Source organism: Mandrillus leucophaeus, unplaced genomic scaffold (genome assembly GCF_000951045.1).
Source record: "Mandrillus leucophaeus isolate KB7577 unplaced genomic scaffold, Mleu.le_1.0 Scaffold224, whole genome shotgun sequence".
Classification (NCBI taxonomy): domain Eukaryota; kingdom Metazoa; phylum Chordata; class Mammalia; order Primates; family Cercopithecidae; genus Mandrillus; species Mandrillus leucophaeus.
Window position 1 is genome coordinate 3,655,675 of NW_012102299.1, and position 19,441 is coordinate 3,675,115.

The following is a 19,441-nucleotide window of genomic DNA, read 5'->3' on the forward strand; positions in this document are numbered from 1 at the left end:
TAGTGGAGTAGGTAGAGCATTATGCAAAGAGGAGCCTGGGAGACTGGGAACTCTGCCACAAGATTGATTCTACCATCGACTGTAAGCTTGAGCAGCTAAAGGCATAGGGTCATATAGACATTATCAGTCTCAGATTCGCAAATGCCAAAATTTGAAGTGTTTTAAAGGCTATATAATAGAGTGATTTTAAAACAGGTTATGAGATTATGGCTTCACAGAGTTTACTCAGAGAAGTGAGGGTAGCAGAAAGAGGGCTGAGTAAGGCAGGCTCTGGCACTTCCTCCAATTCAACATAGGTAATTCGCTTTTCTTACTATGTTTCCATGAAAGAGTTCTCTTGAGAAAAATGTGTTATTATATGTGCTTAATTATATTTATTTTATTATATATATATATGTATGTATGTTTTTGTGCAATTTCAAGAAGAAAGAGAATATTGGAATGTACAAATACAGGAAGGTGCCACGCTTTGATGTTCAGTGTGCTAGCTGGTGAAACTACTCCCCTCAGAAGGAATCTGGCTCTCCCAAAAGTGTATGATGAAACTCTGGCAGTGAAATAGATTTTGATGGCTCTTGAAAACAAAGCTTACTGCGGGGAAAAAGAACACAGAATGAAAGAGATAATGGCCCCAAAGCCAAATGTTGACCCACTTGTTACCCAAGGATAGCCTGCTCATCTCCAACTTACATGTTAGGGTGCTTTAGAATTTAAAAGAATTTTACATCTGCTATGGTATTCGAAACACATAACTCTTCATTGGTTCTTATTTACCTTACTATGTCTTTGGTCATCATGTTTATTGGGTATGTCCTATCACCCTCACAAGTTTGTACGTCTTATTTACATTTATGTGTTTTTCTGCTTACTCTTAGCACATTTCCTGGTTCATAGTAGATCCCATGAACTTTTGTATAATAAAATTATATACACACATTTCTTGTGTACCTACTATATGCCTGTACATACACAAAAAAAATATGTATATAATTGGTTTGGGTGAAGCATTATAATGTGAGGCAAAGCTTGTCCTTTAGACTTCAAGAGCAAGAGTCAATTCTTTTAATCTCCTAAAGCTGGATTAGCTAATATACCTGATCTAAATGTTTACTTGCATGTAGGCATAGGGGGTCTATTTCTGGAACAAACTAGATTCATAAGCTTTGTGAGGGCAATAGCTTTGCCTGGAGCACTTCACTGACATTTACTCACAGACGGAAACCATCCCAGCATCAGAATGGACTGAGCAAGCCGTAGGTGTTGAAAATAAGACTCCATTTGGGAAACCCACACAACATGCACCAACAAAAATCCCTACAGCTTGTTTTAAGCTAGATGCACAGATGTGTGTGGGGAATTCCTTAAATAACAGGGACAGGTTGTAAGTTTAGACTATGATATCACAACAAAGTGCTGTGGGGGTGTGGATAGGAAAAGAAACTAAACCAGAAGCACAGGATGTTTTAAGTCGGAATTATGAGAGTAGGAGGAACTGGATACCCAACATTTAGAGACTATGACACTCTTTGACTTGGCATTTGGATAGATAGAAAGATAGATAAATGTGCAGGTGCATGTGTGCACACAAACAACCTATAATTATCTTATCTTCCTTCTTTTTCAGTCATCAGGCAAAACAAACAAACAAAATAAAAACAAAAAACACAAACCCCAAAACCCCAAAAACCCCAAACCAAGCTGGATTGATTCAGATTTTCAATGCAAAAAAAAAAAGGTAAGCAACCACAAAGCACATACAATTGGAAATTACATAATGTACAATGTACTCCTCTTCCTTCCCTTTTTCTTTCAGAGGAAAAGTTAATAGATAATGCTCTGTCTGGAAATATATATATTCATCTGGGAACTAAAGGAAGGAAATAAGATCCTCGCCTCTCACCATTCCTCCTCTTGGCCCCAATTACATAATTTGTAAAGCTTGTAACTGCAATCTTAGGCTTTGCCAAGTTAAGAGTTTCTGGTTCCCAGAAAAGTAAACACTTCTTCCAGAGGCCACAATAAGGTTTATTATAAACTCGAAACTGTATCTACCACCTGCTTTCTTTTGGCTCTTAAAACAATGGATCAGCCAGCAAAGAAAGGAATTTATGTAATAAGGGCCCAATCAATTTGGTTTATCATGAGGAGTGATGTTTTCTGCTATTTAATGTAGGCAGGAATGACAGTTTTTGGAACTGTCATGCTAATTTCAGATCCAGTGACAATAGTTAATGAACAATAGCAGCAACCACAGCTCAGAAAGATAACTAAGAACTTAGAACTTACCAGGCAAGTGACACAGACCAGCCAACTGCTGGTTGAGGATAAGGGAGATCTGGAATAAGAAGTAGAAAAGGAAGAGGATGGGCATCAATTACAGCCTCAATGCTGAATGGAGCAGCAAAGACTTGAGTATACATCAGTAACTATCTCACCTTAAATCTTTACATCTAAGTGACTTTAAGTGGTCAATGTCTAGAAGGAAACCTGGAGACAGAGTGGACAAAAGTAAAGGCATCGGGTTCTCACAAAAATGAGATTCCACATGGTTCATGCAGTCTGATATAATAAAATAATGAGAAATCAGCATGGTGTACTGGGTGATGTTGATAAAAAGAGTCAAACTCTGTAAAAAATGTAAATTGGCCATTCTGGGCCAAATATCAAGTAATCAAGGCCTGAGGCACAGTTTCAAGATGTCCCGAGAACATGATGCACCCAAGGTGGTTGGGTTACAGTTTGATTCTGTACATTTTAAGGGAACATAAATTACAAGCAGATATCAACCAATACATGTAAGGTGTATACTGGTTCGGTCCAGAAAGGTGGGAAAACTTGAAGTGGGGGCTTCCAGGTCATAGGTCTATTCAAAGATTTTCTAATACTAAGATAAGGGGTTGTTGAGAACAAGGTTCTTACTATACAGATGAAGCCTGCTACCAGTTTTTTAGGGCCATGAAAAAATATGTCAAAGGAATATATTTTGGAGTAAGATACTTCAGTTTCTTTCAAGGTCTGCTGTCTAACACGTGACGCTGTGCTAGAACCAGGTTGGAATTTGGTATCTTATTGTTACAAAGAGTCTGTTTTGTCAGTCTTAAGATGTCTGTTTTAATGTTAATGCTGGTCAGTTGTGTCTGAATTCCAAAGGGAAGGAGGTAAAATGAATGAGGCATATCTGGCCCCCCTTCCTATCATGGCCTGGACTAGTTTTTCAGGTTGACTTTGGGGTGCCCTTGGCTGAGAGGTGGGATCCATGCAGTCTGTTGGAGGGCTGAGAATTTTATTTTTGGTTTACAATTGGCCCTATCACGTATGGTTTATGAACCATTTTAGATTATTTTGGTCTCATCTGCTTCTTGTTGCAGTTGTAGTCATGTGGCTGCTAACTTCACACATGTATCATTTGACAGTGCCTTCTCTCACATCCACACTGTCCTCTTCCTGCCTCCCAGGTTGGGCCTTCCTTGTCAATACTGAAGACGGAAGCTGTGAATTTCCACTTGGGCCCACATATCTGCAACTGAAATGTGTTGGGGATTTAAAAACTTATAGGGGAAGTGTTTGCCCAATAAGAGCAGAGACTTGGAGTAGAAACAATTTCCTTTTTCTCCTGAAGAGACTGTGTTGATATACAGTTTGCACAGTTTTTCAGAAGATATTCCCGTGGGACTGACCAATCAGTGACACCTTGTGGTAGACTCTTGGACAACAAATCTTTATATTAACTCTCTCACCTTGCTTTTTATTTTCCCCTTGCCCATCGTTGTTACTTCCTGGAATCCCTCTCCCTAATAAAGCAATAGAGAATACGTCTTTCACATTCATCTCTGGTTCCCAAGAAAACCAGGTTAAGACACATGGACAGTGCTTTTAGTGAGTTTCCACAGACAGTCGTTAGAAGATGAGCCCCTATCACCTGAAAACAGAGCTTTGAAGCCTTTAACAAGGCCACTCTTCTTTAAAACTGTTTTTCACTTTTGGTGTACTGAAGCCCATGATTACATTAACCAAAGAAAAAGTTCCTCCCTCAATTTATTTTAGAAAAATCTGCACTGAAATTACATCTGATACAGCTCCACAAAGTTCCTAACATGGCTCTACCACTTGTCCTAGTTTTAAAGCTCCTTTTAAAATTTCCTATACTGAAGAGAAAATAAGACAAAGGAGCAGAGGCAGATTCAGGAGAGTAAGGAAGATGAGAGGGAGGCCACTTTTAGTGAATAGCCCACAGCTTTGAGTGTTTTGTGAAATGGGGTCATTCCCTGCTTTCTGAGTCACCTAGTCAGGTAAGTACCTAAGCTGCTTCAGTAGCTCTCAGACTAGATTATCACCACCATCATAGCAGCAACAACAACAACAACAAACCCTTTAGGCCAATGGAAGAAACAAAAGAGAGTCTGTTATAGGAAAGGCCCCATGAAACCTAAACTCTGTAGATAAGGTTAATATTGTCATCATTCTCAGGCTAGAACTTTTGGCTTCGCTCTGTGGGCACTCCACAGGGAGGCAATATGAGATTGTAGGAGACACGAGACTTGAGATTGTAGAGATAGTAGGAGAGGCATAGAATTTCAGAAGATATTTATTTTGTCCTGTCTTTACCACTTCCTTTTTGGTCTATATACAGGTCACTTAACTGCTCTGAGCCTCAGATTCTTCATGCAGAGATTAAAATAATAGTGACCTGCTGTAATACATTCCCCACAGAGATGTTGTGAAGATCTGCAAGATAATGTTTGTGAAAGCACTTTATTAACTATGAAGAGCAAGATAAATATTAGTTGCTATTAATATTATCCTCTTTCATCCTATTAAGACATTTTCCTGGTTGAAGAGATGTTTATTCCTCATTATATACAGCCATGTAAATTACAAATATATAATTGCCTCCTTGAGCTATCAATAACTAGGTTGAAGTAAAAAGTTCATCTTCTGCAGATTTTCAAAATAAAAATATTTCTATAACACATTTTCACCACAGGATCTGAAGATTACCAAAGCCTTGTAAGATATCTCTAGCCCATTGAGAATAGACCCCTTTAATTATTGGCTATTTCTTCAAATACTAACTTCTTTATTAAATACACACACAAAAAAGTACACATGCATTCTAATCCAGAGATGGAGTATAGCTGATTTTGAGCTGAGAAAACTATAAAAATAGATTTTGAGCAAATGTTTTTAACCTCTCTATATATCAGCCTTGATTAGCTTGACAATATGAGAGGAAGACGTATTGGTAGAGATTGGAAAGAGATGACGTTAAGAGTGGGTATTCGGTGAAAAAAGGAGTAGAAACACTGGTCCCTCTAAAAACCTTTCCTTTTCTCTTTTCTTTTCTTTTCTTTCTCCTCTCTCCCTCCCTCCCTTCCCTCCCTCCCTCCCTTCTTTCTTCCTTCCTTCCTTCCCTTCCCTTCCTTCTTTCTTTCCTCCCTCCCTCCCTCCCTCCCTCCCTTTCTTCCTTTCTTCCTTCCTTCCTTCTTTCCTTCCTTCTTTCCTTCCTTCTTCCTTCTTCTTTTCCCCTTCCTTCCTTCCTTCCTTCCTTCCTTCCTTCCTTCCTTCACTCCTTCCTTTCTTTCTCTCTCTCTTTTTTTTTTTTGACAGGGTCTCACTCTTTTGCCCAGACTGGAGTTCAGTGATATAATCATAGCTCACTGTAGCCTCAAATTCCTGGGCTCAAGCAATCCTCCCGCATCAGCCTCCCCAGGAGCTAGGGCTACAGGCACTGGCCAGCACATATAGCTAATTTTTAAGTGTTTTGTAGAGACAGGGTCTCAGTATGTTGGCCAGGCTCATCTCAAACTCCAAGCTTCAAGCGATCCTCCCATTCTGCCCTCCCAAGTGCTGGGATTCCAGGCATGAACCATCCAGCCCTGTCCCCCTCCCCCTGACATTTTCTGAAAGCACCCCAGAAAGTAACCATTTTTTAAAACATAAAGGACCTTTTTTGTTTTGTTTTTTGTTTTGGAGATGGAGTTTCACTCTTGTAGCCCAGGCTGGGGTACAAAGGCACGATCTGGGCTCACTGCAACTTCTGCCTCCCAGGTTCAAGTGATTTTCCTCCCTCAGCCTCTGAAGTAGCTGGGATTTACAGGCACGTACCACTATGCCTCGCTAATTTTTGTATTTTTAGTAGAGATGGGGGATTTCACCATGTTGGCCAGGCTGGTCTTAAACTCCTGACCTCAGGTGATCCACCTGACTCTGCCTCCCAAAGTGCTGGGACTACAGGCATGAACCACTGCACCCGGCCTAAAGTACCTATCTTTCAGCAGGAATTTTAAACAATATTTTAACGCATTCAAAATATATACTTAAATAACTTTTTAAAGACTTCGCAAGTGTTTATCCTTAACCATGTTTCCATTGAAGGGGAGGAAAATTGACTTTCCTCCACTCTCCTGTGTTCTTTGGCTGGGCTACAAATTAAATTGACATAAGACAGATTAACAGGAGAAAAACCATATTCAATTACATGCATATGCACGAGAGTCCCACAAAAATATGAGACTCCAAGAAAGGCTGGATGATTGAAGCTTATATAGCATGTTGAACTACAAAAATAAATAGGGGACTGGGGCTTTGGGGGTTTGTAGAGACAAGCTTTGGGGGAAAGTAAGGGGAGGGTATTATGAATAACAGTTGTCTTGTTACACAGATAAAATGTCTCTCAGATAATAACAGTTGTTTCAGAGCAGGCTTCTTCCTGATATGATACTTTTACTAATATAGATGTCCTTTATTGAAGTACGTTTCCTTTATAAAAGGGCAGCTTTTCATAGTTTCTCCTATGCCTGCAGTTCCTCAAAATAACATGCTGAAAATGTGCCAAAGAAGTTTATTTTGGGGTAGCATATTCTGGCCTCCTATAATCATATTTTGAGGTGGTGTGTCCTGAACCTCAACTCTGTTTTAGAAAATAAAATAGCATGAGGCACGGAAGAACTGGGGAAAGAGATGAAAACAGGTTTCACTTATACTGACAATACTTCCACACAACTAAACCTAATAGATATTTTCACAGTCTTCAATTTACTTGTCTTATAATTAGCAACCCTTTCCAGAGGAAAAAAAAAAATGTCTAGTTCTTTGGTTTTTGGAATGCCGCATTTTCCTGGATTTTTTTCCCTACTCCTATGTTTCTTTTTTCTTAATCTTCTTGAATTTTTTCTTCCTTTATTTAACCTGTAAAAGGTGGATTAAGTGATGACTTAGTTTGGAGCATTCTTTTTCTTCCAACTGCATACTTTTTAAGGGATCTCATTTTTATCCTGGGTTCTGTTAGCACTGAATGAAGATGATTCCCAGGATGCACATGAATCCAGAGCTTTCCTCTGAACTCTACAATCTTGAAATTAGCTGCCGACTTCATACATCTACTTGGATGTTTAAAACCTATTCCAAACTCAACATATCCAACGCAGGACTAATGATTTTTCCAACTAGATCAAAACAAAACCGCAACTTAAAAAATGTTTTATCAGTGTTATCGTTGTTCCTTATCCTGGTGGGAATGTCATGTCACCATTCAGTGGTGCAACAGAAATAGGATTTAACATTTCATTCATTAATTTGACCTCCTGAGTGTCAGACAATGTTTTATATCTTTAGAATAACATTATCAAAGAAAACATACAAAGATCACATCCACATGAGGGGAAATAATTTTCTTTTGTCATATTTATCCATCTAACCATTATCTTTCAAGTCCTAGCATTTTAACTATCTAATGTTTTCTTAAATCCGCGCAGTCTCTCAAAATGTGAACATCAACTAATCTAAGCTATTTCAACTCTCATTGGTACCATTAGTAAAATAACCTCCTGTCTGGTCTTTGTTCTTGACTCCTGTTCCTTATCATAACCATTCTTTTTTTGTGTGGCTAGGACAATTTTTACAAAATAGTAATTTCATCATGCCCTTTTCATGTTTAAAAATCCTTTCATTGCTCTCCGTTACTCTTAAACTGAGGACCAAATTACTTTACACAGGCTACAAGGCTCTGCATGGTCTGAGCCAATGTGAATATGTCCAGACAATTTTTCCTTTTTCTTTCTTCACTCTTTCTCCTCTAGCCACACCAACCTTTTTCACTTCCTTGAGAATACCATTTCTCCCACTACAGCTTTTGTGCATGCTGTTCCTCCTGTCAGAAAGGCAGGTAATCTCCATCCCCACCCTTCTTAAACAGTTAACTCCTTGTCATTAATAATTGAAGTTCATTGTTACAAGGTCAGGGAGGTCGTCTCTGAGTCCCTACACTAGTTATATTTAATTTCATAAGACTATGTACTTCATCTGAAGTACTTGAAATAACCATAATTCATGTTATAACATATCAAAATGAGAAGGAAGGGGAATATGGTTTTGATAATGATAGAAAAGACTATCAGTGTAATCTTAGTCTTGCAGATAACAACTATAAACTTTAGAAAAAAAGTAAGAAGAAATCATTGAAGGCACTGAAGAGTGATAAAAAATAGATCAACTTGAGGTGAGTATACCCTTGAAGGAAGGGAAATGTTTTGGGTGAACTTTGTATTAGTGCAGCTTTCTGCCTGAGAGAATGCCCCAGGTTGCACAGCAGAGTAGAATTAAAAAAGGATGCACGAAGCTGTGGTTTGTAAACAAATAATAGGCATAAACAAAATGAGAATATCGACAAAGAGATAGAAACTGTGAAGAGCCAAAGAGAACTTCTGAAACTGAAGAATACAATGACTGAATTGAAAATTTTAATAGAGACTTGACCAGACAGAAGCAAGAATCATCAAACTCAAAAATAAGGATTTTTGAAATCACTGAGGCAGAGGACAGAAAAAAAGAATGAATAAAAATTAAGAGAGACTGGGTGTTTATGGAACATCATTAAATGGAAGAATATACATTTGGAAGTACTAGAAGGAGATGAAAATGAGAAAGAGAACCTTCAAGAAACAGTGGCTAATAATTTCCAAATCTGAGGAAATAAATGAACACAAAAATTCAAAAAGCTCGATAAACTGCAGTTAAGATAAATCTGAAGAGACTGACACCAAGATACATCATAATCAAACTGTTGAAAGTCACAGATAATCTTGAAAGCAGCAAGAGAAAAATGACTCATAATATACATAGGAATGCCTGTTATATTATCAGCAAATTCCTCAGCAGGAATCTTGCTGGCTAGTAGGGAATTGGATCATTTATTATTTGAATTGAATGATAGATATAGTAAAATAAATTAGCCAAAAATAGGTAGAAAGAACAAAGACAAGGACAGCAATAAATTGCATAAAAATAGAAGGAATTAATAAAGGAATAATTGCTTATTGCAAAGAATAATATAATAAACCCATAGAATAAACAATAAAAAAGAATACAGAAATTAACAATATCAGAATTAAAAGAGAGGTTATCAACACAGATCCTAGGGCACTAAAATTCCAAAAACTCAATATAAAAGTAGCTTTATGCCAACAACTTTAATAACATCTATGAAATGGCCAAATTCCTTGGTAATGCAATTCAGCAAGAGTAGCAGAAAATGAAATAGAAAATCTACAAACCATTAAATTATTAAATATGCTGAATTTATCAAAATTTTTCATGCACAAAATGCTTAAACCCATATTGTTTCCAATGATTTATCGTAACAAATATTTATATATAATATAAATATATATTTAATATAGTAAACACACATAATAAAAGAATATATAATATTAATATATAAAGATATATACCACACGTGTTATATCATCTTTATATATTTTTATATATATTAGATATAGAATATATAGAATATTTTCAAAATATAAACATATAATATTAGATGTATATTTTCTATATTAGATATATATTCTGAATTTCAAATATCTATTCTTTATATGTTAAATATTATTTTTTATATATTGTTTGTATATATATATCTTCATGTATAGTATATAATATATGCCACATAATATAATATAATATAATACAGTGTTATTATATGTCTGTTATATAATACAGTATAACTAAGTAGAGTTTTTCTCATAATAAAAGATTTAACATTTGAAAATCAATTTATATGATTCACCATATTAACTATAAAATCCATATTGTTTTATATGATTACAGAATAAAATCCATATTGTTTTTTCTCTATAAGTGAAAAAAAGCGTTTGATAATGTTCAATATCCATTCATAATGAAAGCTCTCAGTAAACTCTGAAGTGAGCATAACTTCGTCTTATAAGGGGGGGTGTGTACATGAATGTGTATGAACATTTGCACATACACTTGTGGTATTCCTAACCTGCCAAATATATTATACTTATTGGCAAAATATCAAATGACCATCCTATTGTCTCCAACATTAGAAACAAAGCAAGACTGCTTACCTTCACTAATTCATTCATCAGTGTACTGAAGTTTCTTATTAGTGTGATAAAGCAAGAAAAATAAACAAATTAGAAGGATTGAAAAGAAAAAACTGTATTCACAGACAACATGGTTGCTATTAAAAAATACAGGCCATGGATTTTACAAAGTAATTATTAAATCTGATAAATGAGTTTAGCAAGGTTGAAAGATACAAAATCAATTTGCTATAATCTGTTGTCTTTCTATATTGTAGTCACATGCATTAAAATTACAATTTTCAAGAAAGCCATTCCATTTACAATAGCACCAAGTCAAAAAAAAAAAAAAAAAAAAAAGATTAGGGAAAAATTTAACATAAGAAATACAAGATTCAGCAAATTTTAAAAGATCTGAATTTTAATATAAGCTATACCACAATCATGGTTGGGAAAATTCAATCTTATTAAGATGTAGTTCTCACTAAATTCATTTATATATTCCACACAATCTCAATCATTATAGCAGCAGGCCTTTAAATTGTCATTGACAAGGTGATTCTAAAATGTATATGAAAATGCAAAACTTACAGCAGAAAAAGTAAGTCTGAAAAAGAACAAAATTGAAGAACTTACACAACCTAATATCAAGATTCAGTATATATAAAGCTACAGTAGTCAAGACAGTATGACCTTGGCATAAAGATAGACAAATTGATCAATAGAATAGAACAGCAAGCACAGAGATAGATAGACCCACACTTAACACAGTCCATTGATTTTCAGTTAAAACACCAAAACAATGAAGAAAGAACAATCTTTATAACAAGTAATGTTGAAACTAGTATACATGAATTGCAGGAAAAACAAGCCTTGGCCTTGCCTTTACACCACACACACACATTGCTTCAAGATGGATCAAAATAAAAGCTTCGAGAAGAAGCTCTGACCCAGCATAGGCAAACTTTCATAGACAAGACCCAGAAGTTGTTAGCCATAAAAGAGAAAAAAAAGTGATAAATTAGATTGTATTTAAATTCAACTTTCTGTTCATCAAAATATCATGATAAAAAATGAATAAGCAATCTACATACTAGCAAAAAATATTACAACAGGAATACCTCAGAGATATTGCAGGTTCACTTCCAGACCACCACAATATTGCACAATATTGCAATAAAGTGAGTTGTCAATTTGTTGGTTTCCCATATCACATAAAAGTAATGTTTACACTATACTGTAGGTTTTTAAGTGTATAATAACATTGTGTCTAAAATAGCAATACATATTGTAATTAAATATATTTTATTGCTAAAAATTGCTAACGATCATCTGAGCCTTAAGTGAGTCACAATCTTTTTGCTGGTGGAAGCGGTCTTACCTCGATGTTAATGGCCACCAACTAATCAGGGTGGTAGTTGTTGAAGGTTTGGGTGGCTGTGGCAATTTTTAAAAATAAAACAACAATGAAGTTTTCCTCAGTGTTTGACTCTTCCTGTCATTAAAGAGTTCTCTGAAGCATGCAATGTTGTTTGATAGCATATTACTCATTGTGGAACTTTTTTCAACATAAAATTCAATCTTCTCAAACTCTGGCGCTGCTTTATCAACTATGTTTATGCAATATTCTAAATATTTTGTGAATAGTCCACAGTATCGTCACCAGCAGTGGATTATCTCTTAAGAAACCACTTTCTTTGCTCATCCATAAAAAGCAACTCCTCATCTGTTCAGTTTTTGTCATGAAATTGCAACAATTCGGTCACATCTTCAGACTCCACTTCTGATTCTAGTTCTATTGCAGTTTCTGACACATCTGCAATGACTTCCTCCTTTAAAGCCTGCGACCTCTCTAAGTCATCCCGGAGGGTTGGAGTCAGCTTCATCCAAACTCCTGTTAATGTCGATACTTTGGCCTCCTCCCATGAGTCATGAATGTACTTTATGACGTCTAGAATGATGAATCCTTCTAGATCTTGGCTAACTGCTTGGCACAGGAGGCCTAGCTTTTGGTCTCTTTAAGCTTTCATCATGACTTCCTCACTAAGCTTAGTTTTCTAGCTTTTGATTTAAAGTGAGAGATGTGCAACTATTCCTTTTACCTGAGCACTTACATGCCATTGTAGGATTATTAAATGAACCATCTTCAATATTGTTATGTCTTGGAATAGTGAGGCCTGAGGTGAGGGAGAGAGATGAGAGATATGGCTGGCCAGTGGAATAGTTAGACCATGTACAACAGTTATCAATTAAGTATTCTGTCTTTTAAGGGCATATTTGTTTCACTCTAAAACAATTACAGTAGCAACATCAATGATCACTGACCACAGATCACCATAACGAATATAATAATAATGAAAAAGCTTAAAATATTGTGAGAATTATCAGTGTGGCATAAACACTCAAAGTGAGCACACACTCTCAGAAAAATAGTACCAAGAGACTTCATGCAGGTTTGCCGCAAACTTTCAGTTCATTAAAGATAAACATGATATTTTCAAAGTTCAATACAGTGAAACTCAATAAAGTGAGGTATTCCTGGGTGTGTGTATATATATGTATGCATACACTCATACATATATACATGCACATATATATGATTAAGGACTTGCATCCAGACTATATCAAGAATTGCTATAACTTAGTAATAAAAAAAGATTAAAACAATACATTGGGATGAAGAAGGCAAAAGGCTTAAACAAAGATATAAAAATGGCCAATAGCCAATTAGTATATGACAAAGTCCTCAACATCATTACTCATTAAGGAAACACAAATTAAGTTCACAACATGATACCAGTTTCCAGATATTAAATGGCTAAAATTAAAAAGTCCAACAACACAAAATATTGGTGAAAACAGAGATAAGAAACCATAAGCAATAAAAACTTCACACATGGCCTTTAGAGATATAAAACAATACTAACAGTTTTTGGGGAAGGTTAGCAGGTTTTATATAACCATAAACATATATCCATCCTGTAATCAAGTAATTATACTCTTAGTTATTTATACAATAAAAATGAAGGCATAATTTCTTGCACAGAGTATTCATAGAATATTTATTCTTTTTTATTTTATTTTATTTTATTTTATTTTTAGTGGTTTTAAGGAGTGGAGAAGTTTAATAGGCAAGAAGGACAGGAGAAGACAGAAGGAAGAAGCTCCCCGCTACAGAGACAGAGGGAGGAGGCCTCCAAAGCCAAAAGAGGAGTTCCCCACCTTCTACAGATACCAGCTAGGTATATATATACAGAGGCTGGAGGAGGCGGTGTCTGATTTGCATAGGGCAAGGAGATTGGTTAGACTAGGCATGTCATTCATGTAACCCGGGAAAAAGCTGGCCCTCCCACCCTAGCTTTTAATATGCAAATACAGGGCACCATGAGGTTCTACACTCTTAGGGATAAGTGGGGGCTGCCATGTTGCCAGGAATATGTGGGGCAAGGGCAAGAAGGCCACGGGAATCACCATTTGGGTGGACCCAGTTTCTAATGACTGGCATTTGTATATTTAAGACTGCCAGCCTGGCTCTAAGAGCTGGGGCTTTACAAGAAACTTTTCCAGAGATGCTTTAAAAAATGAAAACTTTCCCAGGACCCCTTTTCCTTTCTATCTGCCTAAAATAATTTCTTAATAACTCCTACCACATTCCCACCTGTGGAGATATCACACTAACTGCTCTTAGGGGAGTTTGAGCAATGACTCTTTCTGGCTACTTCCTGCCGAAAAAGGACATCGAATGGAGAACAGCAGCTAGAGCTCCTCAGTAGAATGGCGTGTCCATGTGTGGTTCAGTTTGCAGCATCATTTGGAGTTTGATTGCTTCTAGGCAAGAAGAAACAATTGGAGTTATAGTATTGCGTGTACAGGGTGCAAATATTAATACAAGATATATAAGCAATAGAGGGCTTAATAAAGTGGTTAACCAATTCCATAAAGATGGGAATTCATCAAAGAGGGGTTGTAGCCACTCAGGGCTGAAGTCAGCATTTTCCCTGAGCCTGTTAATAATTTTGATTTCATTATTAAGATTTTTTAGGTTTTCCTTTATAGATTTTCCTTTACTATAAGTGTTAATCCAAAAGCAGCATGTTTCATTTAAAAGTGCATTACTAAATCCAATAAAAAGTCCTAGCAAACTTAGTGATAGTAAAGCTTTTATTCTTCCTTTTTATCAGTTACTATTATCCCAGTTATAAGGATAATAATTAAGCAAAATATGACAGCAATGGAAACTCTTTGTGCAATATTTTAGTTAGAAGGTGCTACCCTATTGCAAATAGTACCCTACTGCAAATAGTACAGTGAGTATAACAATTTCCACAAGTGTGGTGTAGTAGATAATTTCCATTTAAAATTTTACTTGCTAAGATATAGAATTTTCTTTGGGGGGTGTCTATGAAGTTTCTTGGCCTTGTTTTCCCAAACAAAGAAACCTTTGGGTTACGGACACCCTATTCACTGGCATTACTTGGCACGATTTGCAAGATAATTGCCCAGAACTAGCATATTTATTCACATTTTTATGTTACTCATCCCTTTTTCTTTTTTCCAAGCTGCAGATTACCACTTGATTCACAGGAATAACCAGAGTTAGTCTAAAATGTAGGCAAAGACTTAAAAACAACTAGACTAGGATTTAATGACAAATGTATAAGTTTTGGAACACAATTTTTCCCTCCAGTTTTCATTTTTAGTAAAAGCAAATTATGAATAAACTTTAGTCTTATACTTGTCCTGGTTATTTGCATAAAGTTGAGCAAGCATGTTTATTTCTACATAGGCCTTTTGGATTGGGTTTGACGAAACTCTGTTCCACAAGGAATTTCAGATAAGACTTTTAGAGCCAAGCCCAGCCATGGGTTTATATCCTCAGATACTTGTGAGTTGGGTGATCCTCTCCTCTTGGGGTCCATAAACTCAGAGCTTCCAGACCTGCTAGAAAGTGACTTTTCTTACTGATCACAGTTTCAGAACCCTGTGCGAGGACTGTGTAGACAAGATATGAGGCCAGTTTTCCCCAAGGGGCTTTTATTGGCTCTGCCATGTCAAGCTTGATTTCTTAAAGGGAAACACACCATTTCAGTTAAAGCCTCGGTAAAATAGCCAGTTTTTTCAATTGTATGCTGTTGACAAAGAAAAATGGATTCTTATTGCACTGATGCAAACAACTGTATTACCATAAGTTAAGAGTACTTACAAGTAGTCTTCAAATTTTAGAGGAACCAGGCAGAGAAAAATAAACATGCTCTGAATTTTGTCTACAGGAGTATATCTTACTCAATCATTAAAGGCTGTAAATAGTTTAAAATAAGTTTCCTTGACTCTGAAGAACAAAACAAGGATCAGCTATATTCCAAGCAAAAGTTAAAAAGGTTGCTTAAACTTTCTGAGTGCAGTTCACTTAGTTAACTCTTGTTTTGCTTGGTATTTGTGAACATTTCAGTTCATTATGAGTCCCATACGTTCTTTTTCTATTCCCGTGTTACAATTTTTAAAGTTATTAAAATCCTGCATTTGAGAACACCTGTTAAAGTCCTTAATATAACTTGATTACAAACTGTTTTTTGAGAAGGAACAAAGCAAGATAACAATTGTCTGTGGATGACAAAATTTCCAGGACAGCTACAGTTAAAAATATAACTGACAAAGAAGCTTACTTATCTCCATGGTTTACAGTAACTCTACCCTTAATTAGGATTGATAGCATATACTTAGACATTAGAATTTTAGAGATCCCATACGATTTTTGGACATATATTAGTATTATTCGCCAAAATGTAACTTAAAGGAGATTGGACATCATTTTGGCAATCTCATGTGACTAAAAATGTCAACTAATCCTGTATACCTCTTTTCTGAATGTTTCAGGGGCCTCCTGATCTATTCAAAAAGCCAGGCCTTAGGAAGGACAATGTCCGATTGTCATAAATTATTTTGCCAAAATGATGACTCAAAAGGCAAAAACCTTTTATTAGCCTTTGCTATGACATAAAAATCCTGTTCAAAGACAAATTTTACCCTTGCATTAGTTTATTAATGTTAATCCCAATTTGTTTAAATGAAACGTTATAGATCATGTCATTTTATATTAACCAATTTGACCATAAGGTGAAATTTTTGCTAACCTTTTATAACCCTTTTACTAAAGGGCAAATTAGTGTCTTAAGACCTCCTTGCTATGCCTTTATTTCAATTTATGAAAAGACTGTCTAGATGCTATCAGAGAAGACAGTATAGTGCTTCTGTGATGCATTTTATTACAAGGCAACCCAAAGCCAATTGGCTATTTTGTAATTAGCTCATCCCTGATGGCAGTCTCATCTCCCAGTGGGAGATGGGGATGTTTATTTATCTTCCAGGTGGCCAAGAGCATGCTTCTCTGATATATAACTACTTTTAGCCACCCCTGAAGTATATTTCCGACATCGTTGTTACACACCAAAGCTCTCTTATAATGTTAAGTAATTTCTGATACCCCCAAAACTTAAAACCATTATATAACACAATGCAAAACAGAGCACAGCCTTTGATTTTGAGAAATATCTATCTGCTTTCAATTCTTAGTGTTTCATGAGGAAAACAGAGCTTTTCCCCCAAAACAGGGTCTGTAGTACCTCCTCTGTTTTTTTCCCAGGTGTTACATGCTACCAGAAGTTATCTTAGGGTCTTTCGTGCATGCATAAAGAGTGGTTAAGACAAAAAAATGGAGAAAAATAATGCAGTCGACTGAGAAGAAAAGAGCCTTTATCCAGAAAAACAAGATTCAAGAAGAGAAAAGCATAAAGGTCTTTTAAATATACCTATAACTTGAATATCTGCTTTTAATTAAACTAAGTGCTCTTTAAGAAAATCTTTTTAAATCCCATGTTACTTCAGCCACACCAAGCAGTTAAGATTTTCAGCTTTTGAACTTTACAACAAATAACCTCACAGGTGAAACCAATGAGCCTTAATTAGGTTATGACTTAACCACTAGTGTACAAAGTATTTTTAAAGGAGTGACAGGGAGCTTTTGAAAATTGCAAAATTGTGACTCTGACAGTGAAAGAGATTTGACTGAAAGAAATACATTGTTTCCAGCCCCCAAGCTGTCCTTGCTCATCCCTGTGCGTAGGCTGAACCAACTTTGGGAGGAGCCTGGTTTACAGTCTACAGTCTAAAACAAAGACGATAACGGCTTCTTCCCAAGATATACTTCCCTCTTGCCTGGGGACCAGACCAAGAAACTAGCCACAGTATTAGAAACCATGGCCCAGGAGCCATGCAGCTGGAGGTTATGAGATTTTGACCCTCCCTAAACTGCTCTCAAGATTAGTGCTTAAGATATTTTGTAAACCCTGCCCTTGGTGGATCAGCTGGCACCACGCAGATTGACAAACTGGCTTATCTGATTTAGCACAAGAAGACAGCCACCATTGTAAAATGGCAGAGACTAAAACAAAGTACTACCACGCAGTCACAGATTGTGTTCCCAAGGACATGAAATGAGATGGAGGCCTGTAGCCAAGTTTGTTACTGACCATTTTGTTCAGAGATATTATATTTTATATATTACTAATACAGTTGAACTTATTTTTACTAGAAAAATTTGTGTTTTCTCATTTTTTTTCTTCCAGCCTTTCCTGCCCTCTGTTGGATTGATAGAATTGTCTTTTTTGTCTGTACTGTCTATACTTTCCTGTTTTTTTTTTTTTTTGAGATGGAGTCTCGCTCTGCAGCCCAGGCTGGAGTGCCATGGCATGATCTTGTCTCACTGCAACCTCCGCCTCCCACGTTCAAGCAATTCTCTGCCTCAGCCTCCCAAGTAGCTAGGATTACAGGTGCCCACCACCACGTCTGGCTAATTTTTGTATTTTTAGTACAGACAGGGTTTCACCATCTTGGCCAGGCTGGTCTTGAACTCCTGACCTCGTGATCCACCGCCCCCTCCCTTGGCCTCCCAAAGTGCTGGGATTACATGTGCGAGCCACCACACCCGGTCTATTTTCCCTCTTTTTCTATTGCTTTTTAAGTTAAATATTTATGTTATTTTAGTGGTTTCTACAGTATTTTAATATACCTATTTGATTGATATTTGTCGGATAAACTAAATAATGTTTCTCTCTCCCAAACAACAAAAAAACCTGAGTTTAACAACCATCTTAATTTCTCCCCTCTGGGCTTCCATATTATTATCTAGTATTTTAATTCCACAAATGCTAAATAATTATTATTTTTAAAATTTACATTGAATACTTAAGTTTGTTTTCAATACTTTTTATTTCTTTACTCATGTTTGCTTCTTACATATTATTCCTTCCTTCTGGCTTTACTGTCTTTCTTGCTTAAGTATATTTCCTTTTTGTAAATTTCATGGATAGTGCTTTCACTCAGTGTTTCCTTTTTAGAAATGTCTTTATTTTATCGACTGATGTGAATTATAGTTTAGCTGGGTATCTAATCTGGGGACAGGTTTTTTTCCCTCAACACCTCAACACTGGAATAATATTATTCCAGAAGCAGATTTGCTTCAATTTTTGCTGGTAAGAAGTTCACCGATGGTCAAAGCTACTTACCTTTATATTATGATCATTCTTTTTCTTTTATATTGGTTTGATTTCTCTTTTGATTATTTTGAGCATTATAAACACAAAAAAATACTTCTCTCTCTCTTTCCTGCGATTCCATGCATATGAATCTTCCCATTTGGCAAGTCTGTTGTTTGTCTGCTTTTGATATTTGTAAGAACATCTTCAGTGGTCAGCTTCTTAAGGAGTCTTATGCAAATACTGAATACTGTAAGTTTCTCCAAGGGAGCAGTTTTACAGCTGTCTCTGCCTAGGTCCTATGGTGTTTGCTAGTTCTAATTTTTATGTCAGTGTTTTTCCTTAGGGTTTTAGATAGTGTAAATTTGAGCTCCACAGAGGTAAAGGACTAGTATCTCAATTGCTCTCTTTTTTTGTAATTTTTAATTTTATTTATTTATTTTTAACGTTTATTTTAACTTCAGGAGCACACGTACAGGTTTGTTATATAGGTAACTCATGTCATGGAGGTTTGTTGTACACATTAATTTGTCACCCAGATAATAAGCCTATTACTCATCAGTTATCTTTCCTGTAAGATCTCAG